The sequence below is a fragment of the Python bivittatus genome, unplaced genomic scaffold, assembly GCF_059951505.1.
Source record: "Python bivittatus isolate LINGU-HERP-01145 unplaced genomic scaffold, Pbiv_v1 ctg000320_np1212, whole genome shotgun sequence".
In the NCBI taxonomy this organism is placed as follows: Eukaryota; Metazoa; Chordata; class Lepidosauria; order Squamata; family Pythonidae; genus Python; species Python bivittatus.
The window spans coordinates 4,720,732-4,741,736 of NW_028277052.1; the positions used below are offsets into that span (position 1 = coordinate 4,720,732).

A 21,005-nucleotide genomic window follows, 5' to 3' on the forward strand; every position below is an offset into this window, starting at 1 on the left:
TTTCAGTGCAAAATGAAGACTTTCATTAATTCATTAATTCATTTTTTTTAAGACTGGAAGATGAAAACAAATATCCAGAATGACTTAATCGATAGCAATGGGTGTTCCAAACTGGAATCAATAAAAAGATTTGGAAGGAGGGTATTTTTTTATTCATTTGTCTGTCTTAAACTAAGTTGACTAGATTTAAGTGGAAAGAAAGCATGAAATGCAAAAATTTTTAAAAAAACAACAAAAACAAAATACTTGGTTGCAGTATTGATCTGCTGCCACATTTCAGTTGGAGGGCCCCCTCCCTGAACCCCTTTTAACTCTTGTGGATTCAACGGGGGAGTAAACCTCTGCTTTTTAATTTGAAGTAATGCTACTCCAGATAGTTAGCTCTTTATATGCAGAGGGTGGGCAGAGTGAAATAGACATAGATAGATAGATAGATAGATAGATAGATAGATAGATAGATAGATAGATAGATAGATAGATAGACAGACAGACAGACAGACAGACAGACAGACAGACAGACAGACAGACAGATAGATAGATAGATAGATAGATAGATAGATAGATAGATAGATAGATGTTTAAAAGAACAATCACAGAAAGATGGAGGGAATTAATCCAGTCAACTGATGCAACGAACAAAAGAACAAGAACAAATAGAGATCATTCACATTTCATTCCATTTCTACTGTACAAAGAATGCTGTTTCTCTAAGAAAATTGGAAGAAAGTGGCAAAAGGGGCCTTCAGACCTTTGCGGTCATACTCACAGGACAGAGAGCTTTTCAGGAGGAAAAGAATTCCAGAGTGATAAAAAGAAATAAAGTGAAAGATCCCGTCATCTAGCCCAGTGCAAACATTCACTTACCGGGAATGTCTTACAGGAGTTTGAACAGAAAACCTTTTTATTTGTTTGTTTGTTTTCATACACACACACACACACACACATATGAATGAACAAAAGAAGCCTCCCATAAAATGGAAGAGGTCAGATTCTTTTCCTCTCTGCTGTTCAAGCAACTAAAATAACAAAAAGATATGCTTTTCAGAGAAAATAGACTCGATATGGAAAGAAAGGAAAAATCCAGCCACACACCCCACCTCTCCCTCTCTCTCTCTCTCTCCACACACATCTGTAGCCCTCACCCACCTTTCTAAAACTCCACTGCTCTCCTGCCCTGTGTCTTGCTCCAATACAAAGCCCTACTTAACTCTGGAAAGACAAGGAACATCTGTTTGTATGGCAGCCAACTTCAAGTCCTTCCAAAAAACCAAAACAGAATTTAAAAAAAGGAAAAGGAAAAAAAACACACCCACCCTTGGTTCCTTTCTATATATTTTCTGCCTCACATTCGCTCTATGGACTGCGTTTCCTTTTATTTCATCATTTTTGAACACCAAGCAAAAAATTCTGAAGCCTCTCCAGCAAAGCAGGAACTATCTCTCTTGAGTTACTCCAAGATATCTACAATACTGGATTTCCTATGCCAAATTCAGATTTGTCCCCCCCCCCATATTAACTTCCTTTCTTCTCTCTCTATACCCCCCCCACAAAAAAATGTAACGTACCTTCATCACCATGCAAGCCACACCTCCCATAGGAGTTTATTCTTCAGTTGTCAAGTTAAAAAACTGTGGGAGGGGTAGAGAAGGAAAAACTGGGAGGGGTTTGGGGGAGGGAGAGAAAGAAAGAAAGAAAGAAAAAGAATCTGGCTTCGAAGGTCTCTCTTTTGTTTTACTAGTTCTGTTCTAAAAATAATAATTAAAAAAAAAAACTGTAACCCAAGCGCATTCCAAATTGTTTAACAAACAACAGGCTTTTGCTGATTCTATAGCATGTCGAGGAGGGGAAGTGAAAAAAAAAGGTGGGGAATCTCCTCCACATTGGGAAGAACTGGGAAGAGCCCAATTCTCTAGGGGTTTCTCTGAATGAAGAAAGTCCTGTGTCCTCCAACACCCATTTCCATGGGGGGGGGGTGCACCTCTCGCCCAACTCATTGAACCCAGTCATTGCACCCAAGGATTCGGTGGAAAATGAAACTATTTTAAAAAATGGAAAGGCATGTTTTATTTAATGGGAGATTTGGGGGATGGCCATGGGGATGTGTGCACAGACACACACGCGCACAGACACACACAGAGATCCACACAGCCCCCTCTGTCACTGCCAACATTTTTAAAAAGATGTCAGACAAGTTGCTAAGGAGACTTGCAGAAACTCCGAATGCCAGCACCATTTCTTGTCCTTTCTCCCCTATATTCCATCTTGCATTCTGATCACGCTCTGCTGCGGCAGAGCGGCTCCAATGCTTTGCAGTAATCCTGCTTTTTAATGCGTCGACTGGCAAAGCAAATTGTTATCTCTATCATCTTTCAAACTTAACAAGTTGAGAGAGAGACATGTTCAGAGAAGTGGACTGGTTTTCAGGGAGTGGCAACGGGAGGGAAAAGAAACCAAATGCTGAAAGATGTTGCCTTAATTTGGAATATACATATGTATGTATATATATGTGTGTCTCTGTGTGTGTGTGTGTGTGTGTGTGTGTTCATATTCCAAATTATATGGCAACCTTCATAAGGGAATAATGTTCTGCATCTCTTGAATGCAAAAAGCATTCCTCTCTCTTTCTCTCTGACCCTTCTAATGAGAATTTGTTTTCTGGCTGGGGTTACAAGCATCCGAGTCACTGCTAAATCGCCCGTTCTATATCAGCAGCATTTTCCCCAGTGCAAAACCAATTTTCTTGCCCCAGCACAGAGCAGCTGGAGACATAATACACTGCCGTTAATAAAAGGGGGGGGGGAAGCAACTAGTTTTTCCTTTTCTTTTGTATGGCGCCATGTTGGCCTTTGAGATGAGGAGGACCGCTTTTACTGTAAAAATCAAAGAGGTTGGGACCCACTTCCCCACCTCGAGCCATGGACACTGGGGACAAATCTCTTCTCCCTTTGTCAAACACCTCCAGAGATAGCAATGTCAGTGTTAAGACAAGGATAAACAGTTGGGTTTTTGAGTTTCATTCTTTTCTTTCTTTCTTTTAATAAGTAAGTCTGGGACTGAAATTTACATTTTCTTTCAGTGCTCAGTCACACACCAAGTTCCTTTTCTTTCTTTCAGCTTCCCCCCGCCCTTCTTCTTCTGAACAATATTGTGTGTCAGGAATTCTTAATTTACCCTTTCAGTCAAGGAGGAAAGTGGCATTGTATGTGCTCCAGGGGATGAGCACATCGCAAAGAATTGGCTCGAAAAATAAAGTAAATGGCCACTTCTTCCTCACGAAAACTCCTGTGTGCTTCCCAAAGGTTTAGACGTTTAAGCTCGTTGGATTACGACTTCTTTTAAGCACGAGGTTTTAATAATGCCGCAACCGCAAAAGTCAAGTTAGCAAGATTCCACGGAGCCTCTCTCGCTCCCCACCACCAACAGCGACAAGCAAACTTTGCACAATCTCTGTGGGGTTAAAATCTCTTACCAGTTCATTGGAGGGGGGACCAAACCACCACCCGTGAGAGCCCAAAGAATGGCACCCCGCTCAAATTAGGCTGCACGGTATCCAAAGCCAGCCAAGAGGCTTAGATGCATGAGCTCACAAGTATCCTCATTCCAGGTCATTTCTTTGAAAGGCAAAAGGAGAAATAGTTTGCTGCCTTTTGAAAATCTGCTGCCTGAAACAGCCACCTCAGGGTATGACCAGACTTGTTGGGAACTACCTGATATTTTATCTCAGTGTTTGTCCCTCCCAATTTTAGATAATTTCCAGGTTTCCCTCTTCCTTTGTAAGTGGAGGCTTAAGATAGATAGATAGATAGATAGATAGATAGATAGATAGATAGATAGATAGATAGATAGATAGATATAAAAATTCATACAATATTATTTTTCTGCACGCTGAAACAATCTCAGAGAAGGCCTGTGGGAAATAGCAGATACAGTATGGCTCTGGGCTCAGAATTGAAAAGCATTGTGGCCAAATGTCCCTGAGGACAGTGATGATCCTTTTCTTAAATTTCCTGAAGAATTATTTCCTCCCTGCTGAGAACCTGATAGAGCTACATCTCCTGGAAACATGGCTGTTCATTCCCTTTGCCATCACTTCCTGGAAACTTCACTCTTTTGATGTCCTCAATTGACTAAGGTTCCTCTCCAGAGACTTCCTCAGCTACTGAGAAGCCACATTTAGTGCCCCAGCAAAAGCAGGAACAGATCTTCTCCAGGAAGGAAGCTATTCTCCCTACAGCAGTATTTCTGTCTTCAGTTGACCCGTCTTGGACTGACATGTCTTAGACTGACATTTTAACATACAGCTTCTTTGCTCTGAACTCTGTCCTAGATCCTAATTTTTTCTCTTTTGCTTGGTCTTCTATACTTCCTTCTCTGAAGAATTCCATGTGTCCATTCTTGGGCTAAAGGAAAGCCTCCTCTAAACCTGTCCCGACATATGAGAGGCCTTCACAGTCTTTAGTTTAAAAAAGAGTCCGTGAAGTATCATAGCAAAGTTCCTGTGCTCCATCCCTTTCCAGGTGAAACTGGGGAGGCCAACCGGAAGAAGCAAGTAAGAGGAAGGAAACAACATCTTGAATCTCAGGAAGTTTCTGAATTGTCATTGAGACCTCCCACACATATAACACAAAATAGGAAACAGTCTGAAAATGTCCAGTGCATCCTTCAAACCTTCTCCATGCAGATTGTTATATGACAACATATGAGTAGATAATGGTCTGAAGATGAGGGAAACAAATCTTGGCAACTGACATCAGATTCTTGGAGGAGAGATCCCCTGGAAGTTGCTGGGAGCACTTAGTACCTTTTCTCTCCCCTGCCAACTTGAACAGATAATCTTCCAGGGACCTCTCCCAATTTCAACAGCTCCCCTCAGAGTGATTGGCACAGTAAATTACATAACATGGATATAGTATACATGGGAAATCAGGTTTTGTGCCCCAGACTTGGCTCAGGAGTTTGAAATCTTACAAATATAAAAACTGACTCATAGTCCTGGTTGCATTCTTGCTTTTATAAGAATAATAAGAATTTTCCCACCATTTCTAGATTTTGAGATTCTTTATGAAAAATCAAAGCACTATGATGAAGTAGAATATTTTAATATTTTAATAGCTTAATATTTAACTTACACTGATGTGCTCTAGCTAAACGTAAATTCAACTTTTACATGAAATGAAAAGTGAAATCATGTGAGCAAATGAGGAGGGAATGATTTGGAGGGGAAGAAAAGGGAAAACAATTCCAGTGGGAAGGGAACAATATCTTCTATTTCCTGTTTCCCATTTATGTTAAGTTCTCATTCATACTTTCCAAACCAAAGTATCAAATATTCTGTGGGAAGGAAGACTGGTGCAACTGTGGGTCAAACAGCTGCTGCCCCATGAAAGTTTAAAACGTGCAAAAAGAAAAGAAAAAAAGAGGGGGGAAATGAAATGTTGACATAAAACGAAAATAAGGACTTCCTCATCACCTAGTCTTTTAAGATCCTTTACCTACAAAACAACTTTGAAGGTTGGTCCTGGCCTCTAAAAGGAAGTCCAGATAGTTGTTCTTCAAATTCTCTCCAATCACTAAGATGGTGAATTGAGAGGATCTGCTTGGCCAGGTAGAGTCAGAGCTGAGCTCCATTTGTAACCACAGATGAAAAAAGAAATTTTACTTACTCATTGTGCCAAAGTCTGCTGTTTAGACTCATAGCCCTGGAAAACAAAGAAATACATAGCACATGTATTCACAATGAAAAGGTTTCAGATAAGACAGTAAGCCAATGGATGAACACATTCAAAAGGATTCATTCATTTTCTAAAGATGACATGGTCCAGGAATATGAAGCTCAGAAACATCTTAAACAATGTGTTGAGCATAGCTTTCCCCAACTAGATACTTCCAGCTGTCTTGGATAGCAACTATCTGAGGATGATGGGAGCTGTCTAATACATCTGAAAGATGCCATATTGAGAAATCTACTCGAAGGTTGTAACCAGGCCAGAACATAATGAAAAGCCCTTGCCTCCCTCATCTGCTCATAGGTTTCCTAAAGGCATCAGGTTGACCATAGTGACCTTTTGGTGTGATCTCACAGGCGGTTTTGACATTCTTAAGAAAGACTTTCACTTTCCCAGCAATTAAAAAGGCAACCTTGTGGTTATGGGGAACCAACTACAAAGGAAGCCTGGCAGGAAGAAGATGGATTTGGGGAAAACCAGAATTGAATTAAAAATCAGATCACTTAGAAAAATGTCTGAACTGTTATATGAGGTGAATATGGTTTGTGGTTTGCTATTCCTTCCTGGTTCTGCATTCCTGGGGGTGAGGGGAGAAGCAACTCACTAAGGTGATGGAGGACCTTGTTATATGGTTCATGGATGAATCACAAGCTATGTACAGTGGGTTCTTGGATTTCATGTCCCTTTGCCTTGAATGAAATTTCAATTAAACCACATTTCTTTATAGCTCTGGTTCCTACTTCCTGACTCCCTTGACACTTAAGAGCATGCAACTGCATCCTGTGACCCCCAGCTTTGTTTTCACAGCCCTATAGCTTCTCCCAAACCATACATCAACCATCAATCTATCCCAAATTTCCCCTAACCCTGTGTCATTTCCATACTGTCCTACAGGTTTTTCCTTGTAACCTATTTTGCCATGAAGCAGCGGCACTTAAAGGAAAAATGTTGAGCAAAAACATCTGGTTTGGGGTGTCTGTGACTTCCTCCCCATTGAATTCCATATCCTAAAACTAGTCTATGATTGAGTTATTATGTTTCCATGCCATTCAAATGAACACAGCTCATAAGGCAACACCCATTTTTTATTTGAGGGAAATAGCTTACAACTCTGACCACACTTCAGTGATTTAGAACCTGTGAACAATCAATGTTCTGATGAACCCTTTCTTCATTTTTCTCCATACAAAAAGCATTGTCGTCATCATCATCATCATCATCATCATCATGGGAGGGAGCAGGGACTGACTTTGGAGTCCTACAAGACAGAATTTCTTCTCCCTCTTCTTCCCTGTCAGCCTTGCCGTTCAACAGAGACAGCCATGGACTCACTGCAACTGAGTCTTTCCTTTGTATCAGCAGACAGCGCCTGTCTGGACTCAGCTTGTAAAATCTAGGTCACCTGAATGTGTGCTGGTTGGCCTTTCTTAAGAGTCCCGTGTCCCGGTGCTGGTTGGGAATGACTCAGAAATAGCCTTGCTAAAGCTCACTGTCTAGGGCTCGGTTGGCGCAGCATATCCTAGTATATATTATGCTGGGGGAGGTGGTTTTCTGTGCTTCTGGCAAGGTGGCTCAAGTGGCTTTTTGCTACCAGAGCAGGACAAAATAAATGGAGTACTGTATTGGCCATTGGCCAGAGTCAAAGACTGGGGGTCAGAATAAAGGTGATGTGAGCCAGTCATGATTCTGTCTGTCTTAGAGAAACTGCAGAAACCAGTAGAAAATTATTTTTCTCAGAATCTCCCTTTTCAGAATAAATGGTGAAAATAAGCATCTAGCTCAGTGTTTCTCAACCTTAGCAACTTTAAGATATGTGGACTTCAACTCCCAGAATTCCCCAGCCAGCTAAGGTTGAGAAACACTGGTCTACCTTGTCAAATGTGGAAGGGTTTGAGACCAGGAAATCTTGGAAGCTTACTTGGAGAAGATGCTCAGAAATGCAAGAAGGTTAGGTGGGTGGAGACCACTTGGAAGTTGCCCCACCATAAACTGAGGTTTCCCCCCATATCTTTAGCTACTGATAAACTACATGTGGATTGAAATTCTGGGGGCTGGTGAGCTCCGTGTTCTTTTGGCCAAACAAATCACACACTTCTCCCCAGTAAGAATATAATATTCTTTGCTTGCAAAAAGAGGGAGAGATGGAAGGAGGATGAGGGAATGGAGGAGATGGGAATTAACTGGACTGCTTAGTACCCAAACCTCCAGCCTTGAAGTTCTGAAATGCCACCACTCTATGTATCACTCTCATAAAATAGGTAGAATAAAGGTCATATAAATGATATCAGCAACCACCTTTAGAATCCAACAACGTTCTCGGATTATTTTGACACACTCCCATAAAGTTATTAATGCTCCTACAGGTACCCAATCATCTTTGTGCACATTTTGAAATAAAAAATGGTTCACCGTAAGTGATATAGCTGGATATGAGGATATGTTTCCGTTGGGTGCAGGATAAGAGGGGACATCCCTAGATGCAAAAGTTGCATTTATCCATGCAGTTGACCCTGACTAGTTAATGTCTTTGTTTAATGGAGGCCTTGGTTAGTATTAATGTGATATTCTGTTTCATAAACACAACTGCCCAGAGATAGAAGGAACAGCTGGATCAATATGAGGAAAATTGCTCCCAATTCTCGGCTAGTTTGGCCCAAATTTTTAGTGGGGTAAATCCAGCTCCAGTGATTGACTAACTTTCAAAAAATCACACACTATCAGTGTGAGACACTCTCCATGCTCTTTCTTAGGGTGTCAGGAGAGAAAATATGCCCTTGCTTTTTACAAGGTTTTGGACTAACAGATTAGGGAACAAGAATCTTTAAAGACCAAAAGCTTCACTCTGCCTGAGGCAACTTTTAATGTTCCTAATATATTTTTTACTGATCTGGAAAAAAAAAATCCTAGCCATACGACCACCAAGTTGAATCTAGGAAAAGTAAATAGAGATTTGGGCTTTGAGGAAAGCAACAAGAAAGCCAGATCCTGGGACTTGTCTGACATTCCCAGCATAGCTCAAAATCAGTCCGTAGATCTGCTGCAGAAGTTCTGCGTGAAAGACCTGAAAATAAATGGACCTTCAGATTTTGCCAAGTTTGGAGCCATTCTTGTGGCAGCCCTGATTTCTGATTTACTCCCTTCACTTCAGACTGGGTGGTTGTTTTGGAGTTTTGTTTTAGAAATGTGCAACAGATCCAAAATAGGGTTGATGCTTCTTTCTAGATACAGTTGAATGGTGTACCAGAAACCTTCTTAGAAGAGGATTCCACCCTATGTGAGAAGCAAAAAGGAGGCATGCTTTTTCTAAGACCATGTCCATCACCTGTGATTCTTATAAGCGTTTACGGTGAAAATGGTTAACCACAGGCAATTTTAAAAAATCAGTTTTTTCTAACATCCATTCATCAACTGAACTTTGCTGCCCTGTTTGGGGTAAGCCAGATTCAGCACTTCTGTAACAAGGAAGGATGAGTTCCAAGTGATAATGCTTCTAAGTAGGGTTCCACACACACATACACAATCATACAAGGCAGTGCAAGATCCATGCTCAGTGCATCTTATCCTCCCAGTATGGCCTCTCCAAAGACATGATAACCTTTTCTCCAAGATATAATGACACCTAAGAGAATTGGCATGCTGAAAACCCACCAAGACCTCAGTTCAGCTGCATCAAATTTGTTCCAGAACGGCTGCGGTTTCACTTCCTCCCACATTTGCCGACAGCAGTGACTCAGAGATCCGTAGCAAAGACGGGGGAAACTTTGCTGGAACTTTAAAGGAACAGTAGATGTAGTTTCTCCTCCTTCCCCAACCCCCTTCCAGCTTTCACTTTCAAAGAATATGGTTTCAATCAATATCCATCATCATAAATGTTGCTAGAAGTTTTGGGGGGGTGGGGAAGAAAGATCTATTCCCATTTGATGAGCAAGCAGGGTATTTGCAAGTTGATCAGCAAGCCAAAACATGCTCTTGTTCATTCATAACACTGAACCTTACTGCATTAAACCGTTGATTAGCATGAATGAAGTGGGTGTGGAACTTTCTTGTAAATCTCCAGAGATCTGTCAAAGCAAAGCTACTGCAGCACAACCCCTACCAAGAGGCTTGTAGCTCATAGGTGTAACTGAAATGTGCCATTCTTCTACAGAGACTGAGGTAGTATCTGCTTATAAATGCTCAGTAGGATAGAGCCCCTGAGTTGGAAAGATTGGGTGCTGCGTTATCTAAAGATGGGCCAAATACTTTCTAATGAAGCCAGTGCTTCATCCAGCTGATTATTTTGGACTGTCTCTGTCCGGTTCTGTCCTAAATAGCAGAGTTTAACATTTACCAACAGGAAGCCATCAAACAACATTACAGCATGACCTGAATTTATTCAAGGGGACTTTGTGAGGTGAGAAGATGGTAGCTCTGGTTGGTGGCTGCCATATTTCCCCAAAGAGTTGAAAAATGGCATTATAGCATCACCTTGTGTTGTTCTGAAAGCGTTTCAGGAGAAATAATGGCAGCCACTGTCAATAGTCTCCAATTCTGCTCTCCAGATCTTATTCAGAATAACAAGGCAGTATTCCAAGAGTGTCACTGAAATAGAGCTTCTGCTCTGTAACTATGGGAACACCACTGCAGCATGCCAGAGGGGACCTACAACTTACACCTAAGATGGAACAAGGATCCCATCCAATCTTTTACAAATGCAGTTGTGACTTGGCTTGGCCATTTGAAATGCCCAGAGCCTGCCAGAACTTCTCCTTAATTCAACTTGACTTCATAGAGCTCATAACTCACTCCTTTTATAGGGGCTGCCCCGCCTTGCTAATGCTCTCTTCTGCTTAGACCTGAGAGAGCAAAGTGGGATGGAAGACACTTCTCATTCTCATTCTCCCTTTCTGGAAGCCCTTCCTAGACTAGTATAGTGGTGTCAGTGAAGCCAACCCCTCCTCCTCCTTAAAAAGGTCTAGTTCATTCCAGCAGATTAAGATATGCACCCAGGAAGTCCAACAGATAGAGCTGAAGGAAACAGCCCCCCTCTATCATTTGCTCACAGTTTTCAAAGCAATAGCCTGAACACAGAGGCTTCATGGCCTATGAGCATCTCCATTCTCTATGCAGTAGCCCTTATGTAGACAAAACGACATGCTCCATGTCCAACCCATTGATAATAGCAAGGGAATCCCATAGTCTGCAGAAATATATATTAAAAACGCTCCGATTGGGAACTCCCAGTACATAGCCAGTGAAATGTAAAGAGCAGCTATTACGGGAGAGAATAAAATGCCTAGTTGGCTTGCTGAGCAGTGAACACAAGCATTACATGCTGCAATATGACTACAACAAATATCTGTTGGCCTACTTGTCATGGCCAAGAGATATTTAAAAGATCTATTTTCTTCCATGGCATTGTTGAATCTTATATAACCACGGCTTTCCCCTGAGAGTTCATTCTTGCTCCCTTCCTAAAATTATAATTTCCAATATTTTCTGGGGGCAGTAGTGAGACTAATTAGCATCAATCTGAACTACAGATCTTAGGAGTGTGCAAACTGGCCTCATTCCAATTCAAACCATCCATTCAATTGACTCATAACATTGATTTGTTCAAATGGTTGATTCAGTGTGGCTCCCTGGTCGATTTGAATCTTTGAACTGATTTGGAATTGTTCCAATTTGACTGATTTGGATCAAAATGATGCAGACTATAAAAATGTAGGGGTGCAGGCCCAAAGGGAACTTCATCTGTCCACATGGAACAGATTCCAGTTTGTTCAACTGGATTTGACAATTTGCACAGAACTGGCGATCTGATTTGGAAAATTGATTTGATTCAGAAAGCTGATCAAATCATGTTCAAATCAAATTTCCAGACTGAATATTCACACAGTCCTTGTTGATAGTCCAGCCCTAAGGACTAAATCATACACTTCAGTGTTCAGCCCCCATACGAGGCATGTGGTTAAAGTTGATCTTTTGATCTTTTCATTCTTATTATACGCTCAAAAGGAGCTGCTGGGGGGTGATTCTGCACAGGACAAGTGTCCAGCAATTTTCTTGTAACATGTGCCCCCCCAGTAAATAAAAATATTTGCCTCCACTAGGTGACTTCCTCTACCATTTCTTTCTGTGGTGTTATTAGGAGATGGGATAGGGTGGGAAGGGAAAATAGGTAGTGGAAATGAATATACAACCCCTTTCCAAATGCTGTTTTTCTATTCTAATGCTGTTTTTCCCAAGGATAGACATCTGACTGGTCTCCCCAAATTCAAAGAGGAAGTTCTCAGCAAAGGACTTTTGTCACAACAATGAGAGCTTTTGAGTGGCTGAGGCAGACCCAAAGCATTGGTCCCATCATAAATCCTAACAGTTTTCTTTTTTAGTGTGAACTTCTGCACACAGCACACCAAGCTTTTCACACCTAAGGTAAAGCCCAGTGATCATAATACCAGTAGTGCAGAAAACTATGATAGATAGATAGATAGATAGATAGATAGATAGATAGATAGATAGATAGATAGATAGATGGATGGATGGATGGATGGATGGATGGATGGATGGATGGATGGATGGATGGATGGACGGACGGACGGACGGACAGACTGACTGACTGACTGACTGACTGACTGACTGACTGACTGACTGACTGACTTTATTGATTAGTCAGTTGACCATATCAAGGCATGGGTATCAGCCACAATAAGATACAATAAAATGAGATAAAATAGACTACGGCGAGATAAAGTAGAATAAAATATAGTAAGATAAGGTAAAGTAAAGATAAAAGAGTAAGATAAAATAGCATAAGATAAAATAGGATGCAGAGGTATATAATAAGGTAAATATTAAAATTAAAAAACAGTGTATGTTTAGGCGGATTCATCACTTTGGCAGAAAGCTACGAGAGGAGAGGATCTGAGGAACCCTTCATTCTAGTTGTTTCCCTTTCCCCCCCATTCTGTAGGAATTTGTGTTGGCCCACAAAACTGAGGCTGAGTGGCAACGCTCACTGTGTCCCTTCTTGGCCCCCCAACCGGGCCCAGACATTTGCCTCTCCCGTTACCTCCCACCAACACTCAGTGCTCGCTTTGGAATGTGGTCACGTTGCTCCAGAGTGAGTGCAAGTCCTGAGTCAGGCTTCCAAGATGCGGTTGTAAAATTAAACCCACTGACAGACTGGGAGAGGGGGAAACAACCCCCTTTCTTGCCTTCTTCCTGGGTAAAGGGGGTGGAGTGAGGAGAGGCAGATGACACATCAGCCTTCTGGCCTGATTCATTTCCTGAATAAAAAAACGTTACCTAGAGTAGCCGGGTGATTAACACAGAAGCCATGCTTGACTCATATGGCAAGAATGTCATGAATGATTTCATTTTCTTTTTTGTTTTGTTTAAAGCAGAAAATAACCAGCCCTCACGCCATGAGATGTTTACAAAAACAACCTGTTGCCAAAAATGTATGGGTTGTGTTTTAAAGCCAGGTTAAAGGTTTCCTTTTTTCTCTCGTATGCAAAGAAAGATGATAAAAGATAGAAGTCTCCTAGGGGGCCAGTCAAGGAGAGTTGGAAAAACTCTAAGGCAGAACCTGCTGAATGGGAAGAAGAAAAATACATTTGTGGATTCACTGGAACACCTTAGGGATGAACGGTACATTATGCGTTGTTTCAGACAGCCAATGTTAAGAGAATCTTTTCTGGAATCCGCACGCCATGGGCCACGGTTTTACCCTACCATTTATCAAGGCATCCTTAGGCTTTGCAGAGCAGTCAAAGGTTTTCTGAGCCAAACAGATGTGTGCAACTTGCAATCGTTTTTATTCTATTTTTATGGTATGTTAATATGTTAATATGAAATTTTATTTAATATTAAATTTGAACATTATTCTGTTTTTATTGTATTTTAATATTTATTGCTATTTTATTGTGAACCGTCCAGAGTCACTTTTTGTGAGATGGGCGGTATCTAAATTTGAAATATAAATACGAAATATAAATAAATAAGTAGTCGTGCTACACCTCAGTAAAGTAATCCATTGGGACCTCGGTTGGTTTCTTCCATACAACCTTTCTCTGAATCAGCAGAGACTGGAAGAAAACAGAAACTATTCTTTTTCTTGGGAATTCTTGCCCACCCGTTCTGGATCCCAACGTTACTCTTTTCTGCTGATTTATATTTCAAATTCGCTTGCAGTGCTAAATCAGTCAGCAGCAAGCAATCTTCACATGCAACAGTTCTTGAGTGCAGTACGTAGCTGCTAGGGATATAAACCTGTAGAAGAAAGATCACCTCCCTTAAACATTTGATTTACCTCCAGCCATAACTGAAGGGGGGCACTATGGAAGGGAACAAAACCACATTGCAAGTTTATGATGAGGGCAAGAAATTCTGCTCTGCTTTGATTCTGTCATCATTCAGCCAAGCATAATATGCTGTGTGATACTCTGACAATGTATTCCTGCCAGCTACATGATCCTTGATTTTCCAGAATATAAAGCCAGAAGGATCATGCTATAATAAAATATAGGTACAGCTATTGCAACAGCCGATGAATGGGAGTTGTGTGGTACAAAAACAGGACAGTGCAGTTTGCTCTCCTCCATGATACGGTATTTTCATACTCATAGGATTCACCAGAAAGAAAGCTCACTTCGGTTCCCCCGGAATTTGTGGAGGGGGGGGCAGTAGGTCCAGCATTAGATTATCACAGCACTAGTGGAAAATTGATTGGTGGGGACTCCAGAACCAAGTTCTTGTTCAACCAAAGTTTAGCTGGATAACTATTAAGTAAGTAAGGCTTAGTTGGCCCAGCCTTTATGAACAAGAGTGTGATGCATCGTCTCCTAAAATGTGCTCTGAAAGATCATAATAGAAGCATCTTGAAATAGTAGTCCGTGCCAAGAGAGTGGCCGTGACACCATTCAATATTAGGACATGATTCAGAAGATTGAAGGTGAGGTGGTTGGACTCATAGGGCAAAATTGTGGGTGATGAATCACCTAGTAGGACAAAGATATATTGCTGAAGGTCCCTAGCCTTACAAAAATGTTCTGAGCCACTTAAAGAAATGGAAACAATGGAGAATGTAGTGCTTTACTTAAAAGGCAGTATCTATTAGGGTAAGGTCAACGCTGTGGATTTAGGGGGGGAAATACCATTGCTATTGAAACATCCTGAGCTGTGTGTACTTCAATGTTTGCCCACAGTCTACTATTTGAGCCGTGTAACTGACACAGGCATTCCTTTACTTGTGAGAGCTTAAAGGGGACCATAAGTGGGGATAACCTGATTGAATTAAAAACGAAAAGCCAAATCCCCCAACTTGGGACGTCTTAGCAACCACATTCCCCTTCCAGCACTCAGACTCTCGACAGCTGCATTTGTAACTTGCAAAGGGGGGCCAACTTCATTTGATCTAAGGTCATTGGGAATCACTTTTCTCCTCTTTCCATTCTTGCTCCCAAATATTGACATGCCCATTCATCTGTGCTGTGACATTTCCTCTCCTCTTTATAATCTTCTTCGCAAATAATGGCAGCTAATCCATGCTCTACACACATACACGGGTGTATTTCCATGAGTTGCTAGGAACGCTCTGCCCAGATGAGGGGTCAACAGAAACTCTATTGGCACAACCTAAATCCTCCACTTCACCCTGAAAAACACAACAGCTCAAGTGTTCCAGAGGCCATCCCAAGGACTCCTTGACATAGGCCTCCATCGCACCCCAAATGAAGCACTTCTGTGATGCAACTGAAGCATTGCAAAACCCAGCGAATAATCACGAAAGTACAGAGTGCTCTGTGCTAGGAGAGGCAAGGAAGTGTCTGAATCAATGATCAGGAACCAGATGTAAACTGGGATATAATAAATATAAAACAAATAACATAATAAATATAGTGCAGGCGTGATAATATTCTGCCCAATATGTTTCTTATATTTATGAACGTTTGCATGCTGCCCCAATGAAACAACTTCACCTCTGCAGGTCATTTCTTACTTCTTTATGGCCAATGTTATATCATGCATGGAGAGCTAAGTTGGAATGTGAAATCACATTTTTGTAGCGTGGTTTCATGCCTTTACATCTGTAGTACAATCATATATTTTTTTCCCCAGGGACTCTCCTTATTTCTTGATCTAGTGTAATTCCTGCATTTTGACTTTGGAAAAAAGAACTGCAGTTGGTTTACTCTTCAGCTTAGCTAAATGAAGAGCCTTTCAAGTCCAAGAAGCCCATTTTGAATGTTGGTAGCACGGAAGGGACCTCACCTTCTCTGGCTAGTTTCAAAACAGCTACTCCTTGAAAGCAAACTGCCTTCACTGGCTTCCAGGATACTGTATGTCTCAGCTTCTCTCTTCTCCTTTTTTTTTCTAGGTTAGATGGGCACACTCACAAGTAAAGCTCTAGGTTGCAATCTTCTATCATTCTTTATTTTCTAAGAAAGTCTATGGGGCTCAGAAGAATTCTGTAAAGAAAGATGATCCTAGAGACAGACATTTTGCTTTCTAGCAAGCCAGCTTCCCATTTAATTTTTACTTCATTAAAAGAATCTTTAAAAAATTAAACCCAGGTAAGACAGGAGCATGGTGGCCACCCAAGATGTGCACAAGTGTCCTGCTCTGCATGGCCATCACATGATTTACTCCTGAATGTGGGAAATGCCACATTGTGTGAAATTTCACATTTTCACAAAGAAAAATCCCATGTCCAATTCCAGGTATTTTCAGGCAAAGTTAGATAAAAATCCTGGCCAGAATTGTGGAAAGTCAGTGTCTGTTAGTGTAAACAAGGAAGAAATAGATCTAATTGGATCTGAATGTATAACACAGGTTCTTACACACCATTTTATTCAGACTCTGTGAAATTTCAGTATGAGGATTCAACTGTGATTCAGTCAAAGCACCTCTTTGAATCAAACCTTCATGTCCAAGTGCCAAATTCTCTTTGAAGGTTTGATGGAGTTTAGCACATGTGTGCACACATGCTTTTACTGAATCAAATTACAAATTCCATTTGAATTAATAATTCAAATAGAATCGCAAATTCAAATTAGGTCTGGGTTGATCTGCATACTTCTAATTCAGCAGGTAACTGAACTGGTCTGGGCTCAGAAGCTAAGCAAGTTTAGGTTAGTTTGTACTTGGATGGGTGATCTCCAAGGAGTTCTAGAGCTTAGGCTAGTTTGGGAGGTTGAAGAAACATCTCAGAAGACAACAGTGGCAAACCGCTTCTGCACTGTTGTTTAGCCAACTACAGAGATGTGTCTCATCAGGAATCAAGCTCAAGTTAAAAGAGATGCTACCTTTTTGCTTTCTATGTAAGAATGTTTGGAGAGAACTTGAAAGCTTGCTGAACTCTGCAAGGATTCCAAACGTCCACTTCTTGTGAGTGCCATTATTCCCATAAGGATAGAAATGTTGTCTATACAATTGTGGCATATGCACCCTGTTCAACTTCCAGTTAAATGTGAATGTTCACAGTTGCACCACTACGCAAAGCATTCTCAGAAAATAGCAACAAGTAAACTATATACAACTTATCTTAACTAGGGCTTTATTGCTGTTTTACAGATTTCCCGTTTGGATCCAACTTTTTAAGGCTTTGGAACAAATCAAGGGAAAAGGTCAAAAAGAGAGAAGTGTTTTCAAAACGGGTGTGAAAAGTAGCTTGCATATGAAATAAAATAGCCAATGTATTCCAGGTTCTTCAGAGGTTTCTAAAACTGGTCCGGGGAGAAAGGATTGCTTTTCTTCTCTTTTCTTTAAAACAACCCCTATTCCAATATTCGGAACCCTTTAATAACTTCCTGGAAGCTTTGGAATTCTTGACCAAATGTTTCATATTATGAATCGCCATCATTTGCTACAGGCTTCTTCATGTCTACTGAACTCTAAACATACCTTTACCACTCAATGCATGCTAACATTGTTTAAATTTTCGCTGTGCTGAGTTGGGGATGATGAAAATTGCAATGCAGAAGAACATGTCTCGGTGTATCTCCTGAAATGGGCACAAAGATAATGGACAAATTAGACACTGGTGAGAAAGCAGGGTGGGCAGAAGACAGCCAGTGGATTCTCAACTAGTTGGCATTTTCCTCCAACTTTCAGGACAAAGGTGTGGTTGTGTATCCTTTTAATACCACAAAGAATGCAGGTCAGTGCCATTTCATTGCCACCTAGTGGTGTGAGTAGGGAAGAAAATTGAAAAAGATGGATGATTAGCCATACTTGTCACTTTCAAGAAGGTTGTGGTTAAAAACAACAACAACAACGTGGAAGGGGAGAAATCATTCATGGCTAATAAGCTATTCTGACACATGAGGGTAGAAAGAAAGAGGAAAAAGACTGTTGCAAGATGGAAAAGGCAAATTTAAGATTGAACCATTAAGCTCTCAACTGATCACTCTAGCAGGGCTACCAGTTCTGGGTTGCAAAAATCCAGACTTAGTGTTTTCTGTATCTCTTGGCTGCCATCCAGAGTAGCCCAAACTGGCAGCTGTACCCTACAGTTTTGCCTTTTGTATCCATTTTTATCTGTATATTTTAGCAGATGCTGGTATTGACTTTCTTGCCATGCAAATCTTCTGCTTAAGGCCAGAAACCAGGACAGGTCAGGATTTTCTGCTCAGTTGGAAGCTGGAATCAACTTGCTGCTGAAATAATAGTTCAAAAGAAACAAAACAACTGGAATTTCTCCCTTTCTGTAGACTATCTTTATGGGTTGCATTAAGCCATAAGGTGATTCTCTCAGTTTTGGTTCAATGGGACATATGAACCCAACTATTGTAGATGGCAAAACATTGTTTATGGCCTAGCATTACATGTGAACTAGGCAACTATGACATTTAAAATGACAGTTAAAACCAACCATGTGTGATCTTAAGCATGATGCTGATTTAAATGGTCAGTTTTTGATAGGAATTAAGCACTTTAATACAGTCATTCTAGCATGGCCAAGAGCACCTGTACCTATATCCAAGCTAGGAAAACGGAGTTCCAGCCTGCAGTTGCAGGCTTTCAGAAGAACCAAGTAGCCTTGTACCTCTTTCCATCCATTGCACCAAAGTGATAAATTTGGAGGCAGATTCTTTTCAGAAGCCTATCAAGAAGACATGCGGTCAACAGTCCTTTCTTGAGGAAGTTTGTCACCAACCCGGTTGGCAGCTGTTGAGAACCTCATCATCTGTGAATTTATTTCAACTACTGTTAAAGATGTAGAAATCACCACATTTTATGGCAGTGAATTCTATAGATTATGCATTGTGTAAAGAAGTACTTCCAAAAAGAAGTCACACCATAGATTTGCATAAAGATATTACCATATTGGTTATTTTATTTTTAATCACTTCTCTAATCATCCATAGCATGCCCTACATCTTTTTACAGCAGGCACATCCTGGTTCTTTTCTTTTCTTTTTTCTTTTCTTTTCTTCCCCAGTTTGCTCTCCAACATGACCCCAAGATCTTTTTCATGGTCAACGACTGCCAGTTTGATGTATATCTGAAGCCAGGCCTTTATCTATCTATCTGTTTGTTTGCTTGTGCATCACTTCACACTTCTATTGAATCACAAATGCCATTTCATTGACCTTTAACTAACTGGATGAGTTCACTCTGGAGCTCCTTGCAATCCTTTTTATTCTAACCATCCTCAATAATTTGATGTCATGAGCAAACCTGACCATTTTGCTACTTTTTTCTAGCTCTGGGTCATTAATGATGAAACTAAAAAGCAGTTAGCCTCTTAATACAATCCTCAGGGATTTTTACATTCCTGGGCTAGGAAGATTCTTTACCTCTTGTTCTTTAATTACAAAGCCAGACCTGAATCTGTCCTCTTATCTCATGCCAAGTTTACTCACAGCTTTGATGAGGAACTTGATCAAAAGCTTTTAAATGTCCAAGTGCAGTATCTATTGAGTCACCATTATACACATGATTACTAACATGGTCAAAAAACATTAAAATTATACTGAGAGAGGACTCACTTTTGCAGAGGAAATGTTGAATGCCAGAGTGCTTTAAGACAATATTGCTACAAACCAGTTGGATTGTCATTGCTACCAAGAAAATCAATGCCACAGTAAACTCAATATAATTTTTATTATTTAGATGAAGTGGTGGAAGGAATGCTTATCAAGTTTGCAGGTGGCACAGATTTTGATAGGCTAAAGAAATGGGTTGAAAAGAACAGCATGAATTTTAAAAATTAAAAATGCACAGCTCTTCTGTGAGAAGGCAGAAATCAAAGGTCCAAGAATAGGAAAGACCTTGGAATAGAAGTTGATTAAAAACTACATATAAGTCAACAGCGTGATGTGGCTACAGAAAGGACAAATGCAGTTTTAGGCTACATCGACAGAAAACTGGAGTTGGGTAGCATCCAAACTGAATACATTTTAAAAAGTGTATTTTCTGAATCATGGTAAATAATAATTCCACTTTATTCTGTTTGGTCAGACCTCACCCCAATGATAGTATCCCAGTTCTGGGATAGATTCCAAGAAGACCAACAAGGATGATCAGGGATTAGAAACTAAATCTTCAGAAGAGAGATTAAAGGAGCTAACCAAGTTTAGCCCTGAGAGAAAACTGAGTTATAAGACAGCACTCTTCAAATAAATGAAAGGATGTTACAAAGTAGATGGTCAGGATCTGTTTTTTCAATCATTCTGGAGTACAGGGCATAAGAAAATGGATTTAAGTCGCAGCATGGCAGATTCTGACTGAATGTTAGAAAAACTTTCTGACAGTAAGAGTACTTCAACGGTAGAACAAGAGGCTGGGCAGTAGAAAGATGATTTTGAGGAGCTCGGTTTAACTCTCTCCTTCAACTCAAATTAGACATCAAAGCTCCCACAGAATATTCGTGCCCAACTTACAATCATTTTTGTGATCATACAACAGTTTTGGGAAATGGCACCATTTTCACAGCCCTCCCAAGAATCAGTATGGAGAGAGACGGCCTGATCTCTGGAGACAACTGTTGCAACCAAGAAGGCCTGCCCCTGGAAATCCTGAAATCTCAGGGAAGGTAGCTGTAGCATGGGACCTTGTTCATCTTGCTTGTCCTGGATGGGCAGATTCTTCTGAGAATGGATGGTCTGAAATGTTACCAGGACTTGGGCTATACAGAGCTTTGCAGGTGATAACCAGCTCCTAGAGTTGGACCTGATTAGCAGTCAATGCAGAGCTCTCAGTACTGGTGTTACACTACAGTAATGGCTCTTACCCATTAGCAGGCAGACAGCTGTGTTTTGCATCAAATGTAGCTTCCCAGTTATCTTTGGT

General features: G+C 40.7%; 1 long non-coding RNA gene across 4 annotated transcripts in view; it reads right to left on the reverse strand.

Annotated features, from left to right (window-relative positions):
- The window catches only part of LOC103058777 (uncharacterized), a 191,636-nt gene that overhangs the window by 103,778 nt on the left and 66,853 nt on the right, over window positions 1-21,005 (reverse strand). For 2 of the 4 annotated variants that reach the window (XR_015795833.1, XR_015795832.1), the window contains exon 4: window positions 5,664-5,699. This is a non-coding gene — a long non-coding RNA (uncharacterized LOC103058777). Of the gene's footprint in view, window positions 1-1,146; window positions 1,307-1,565; window positions 1,659-5,663; window positions 5,700-21,005 lie in introns of those variants that run through there. The other 2 variants (XR_015795831.1, XR_015795834.1) reach the window with 2 other exon arrangements.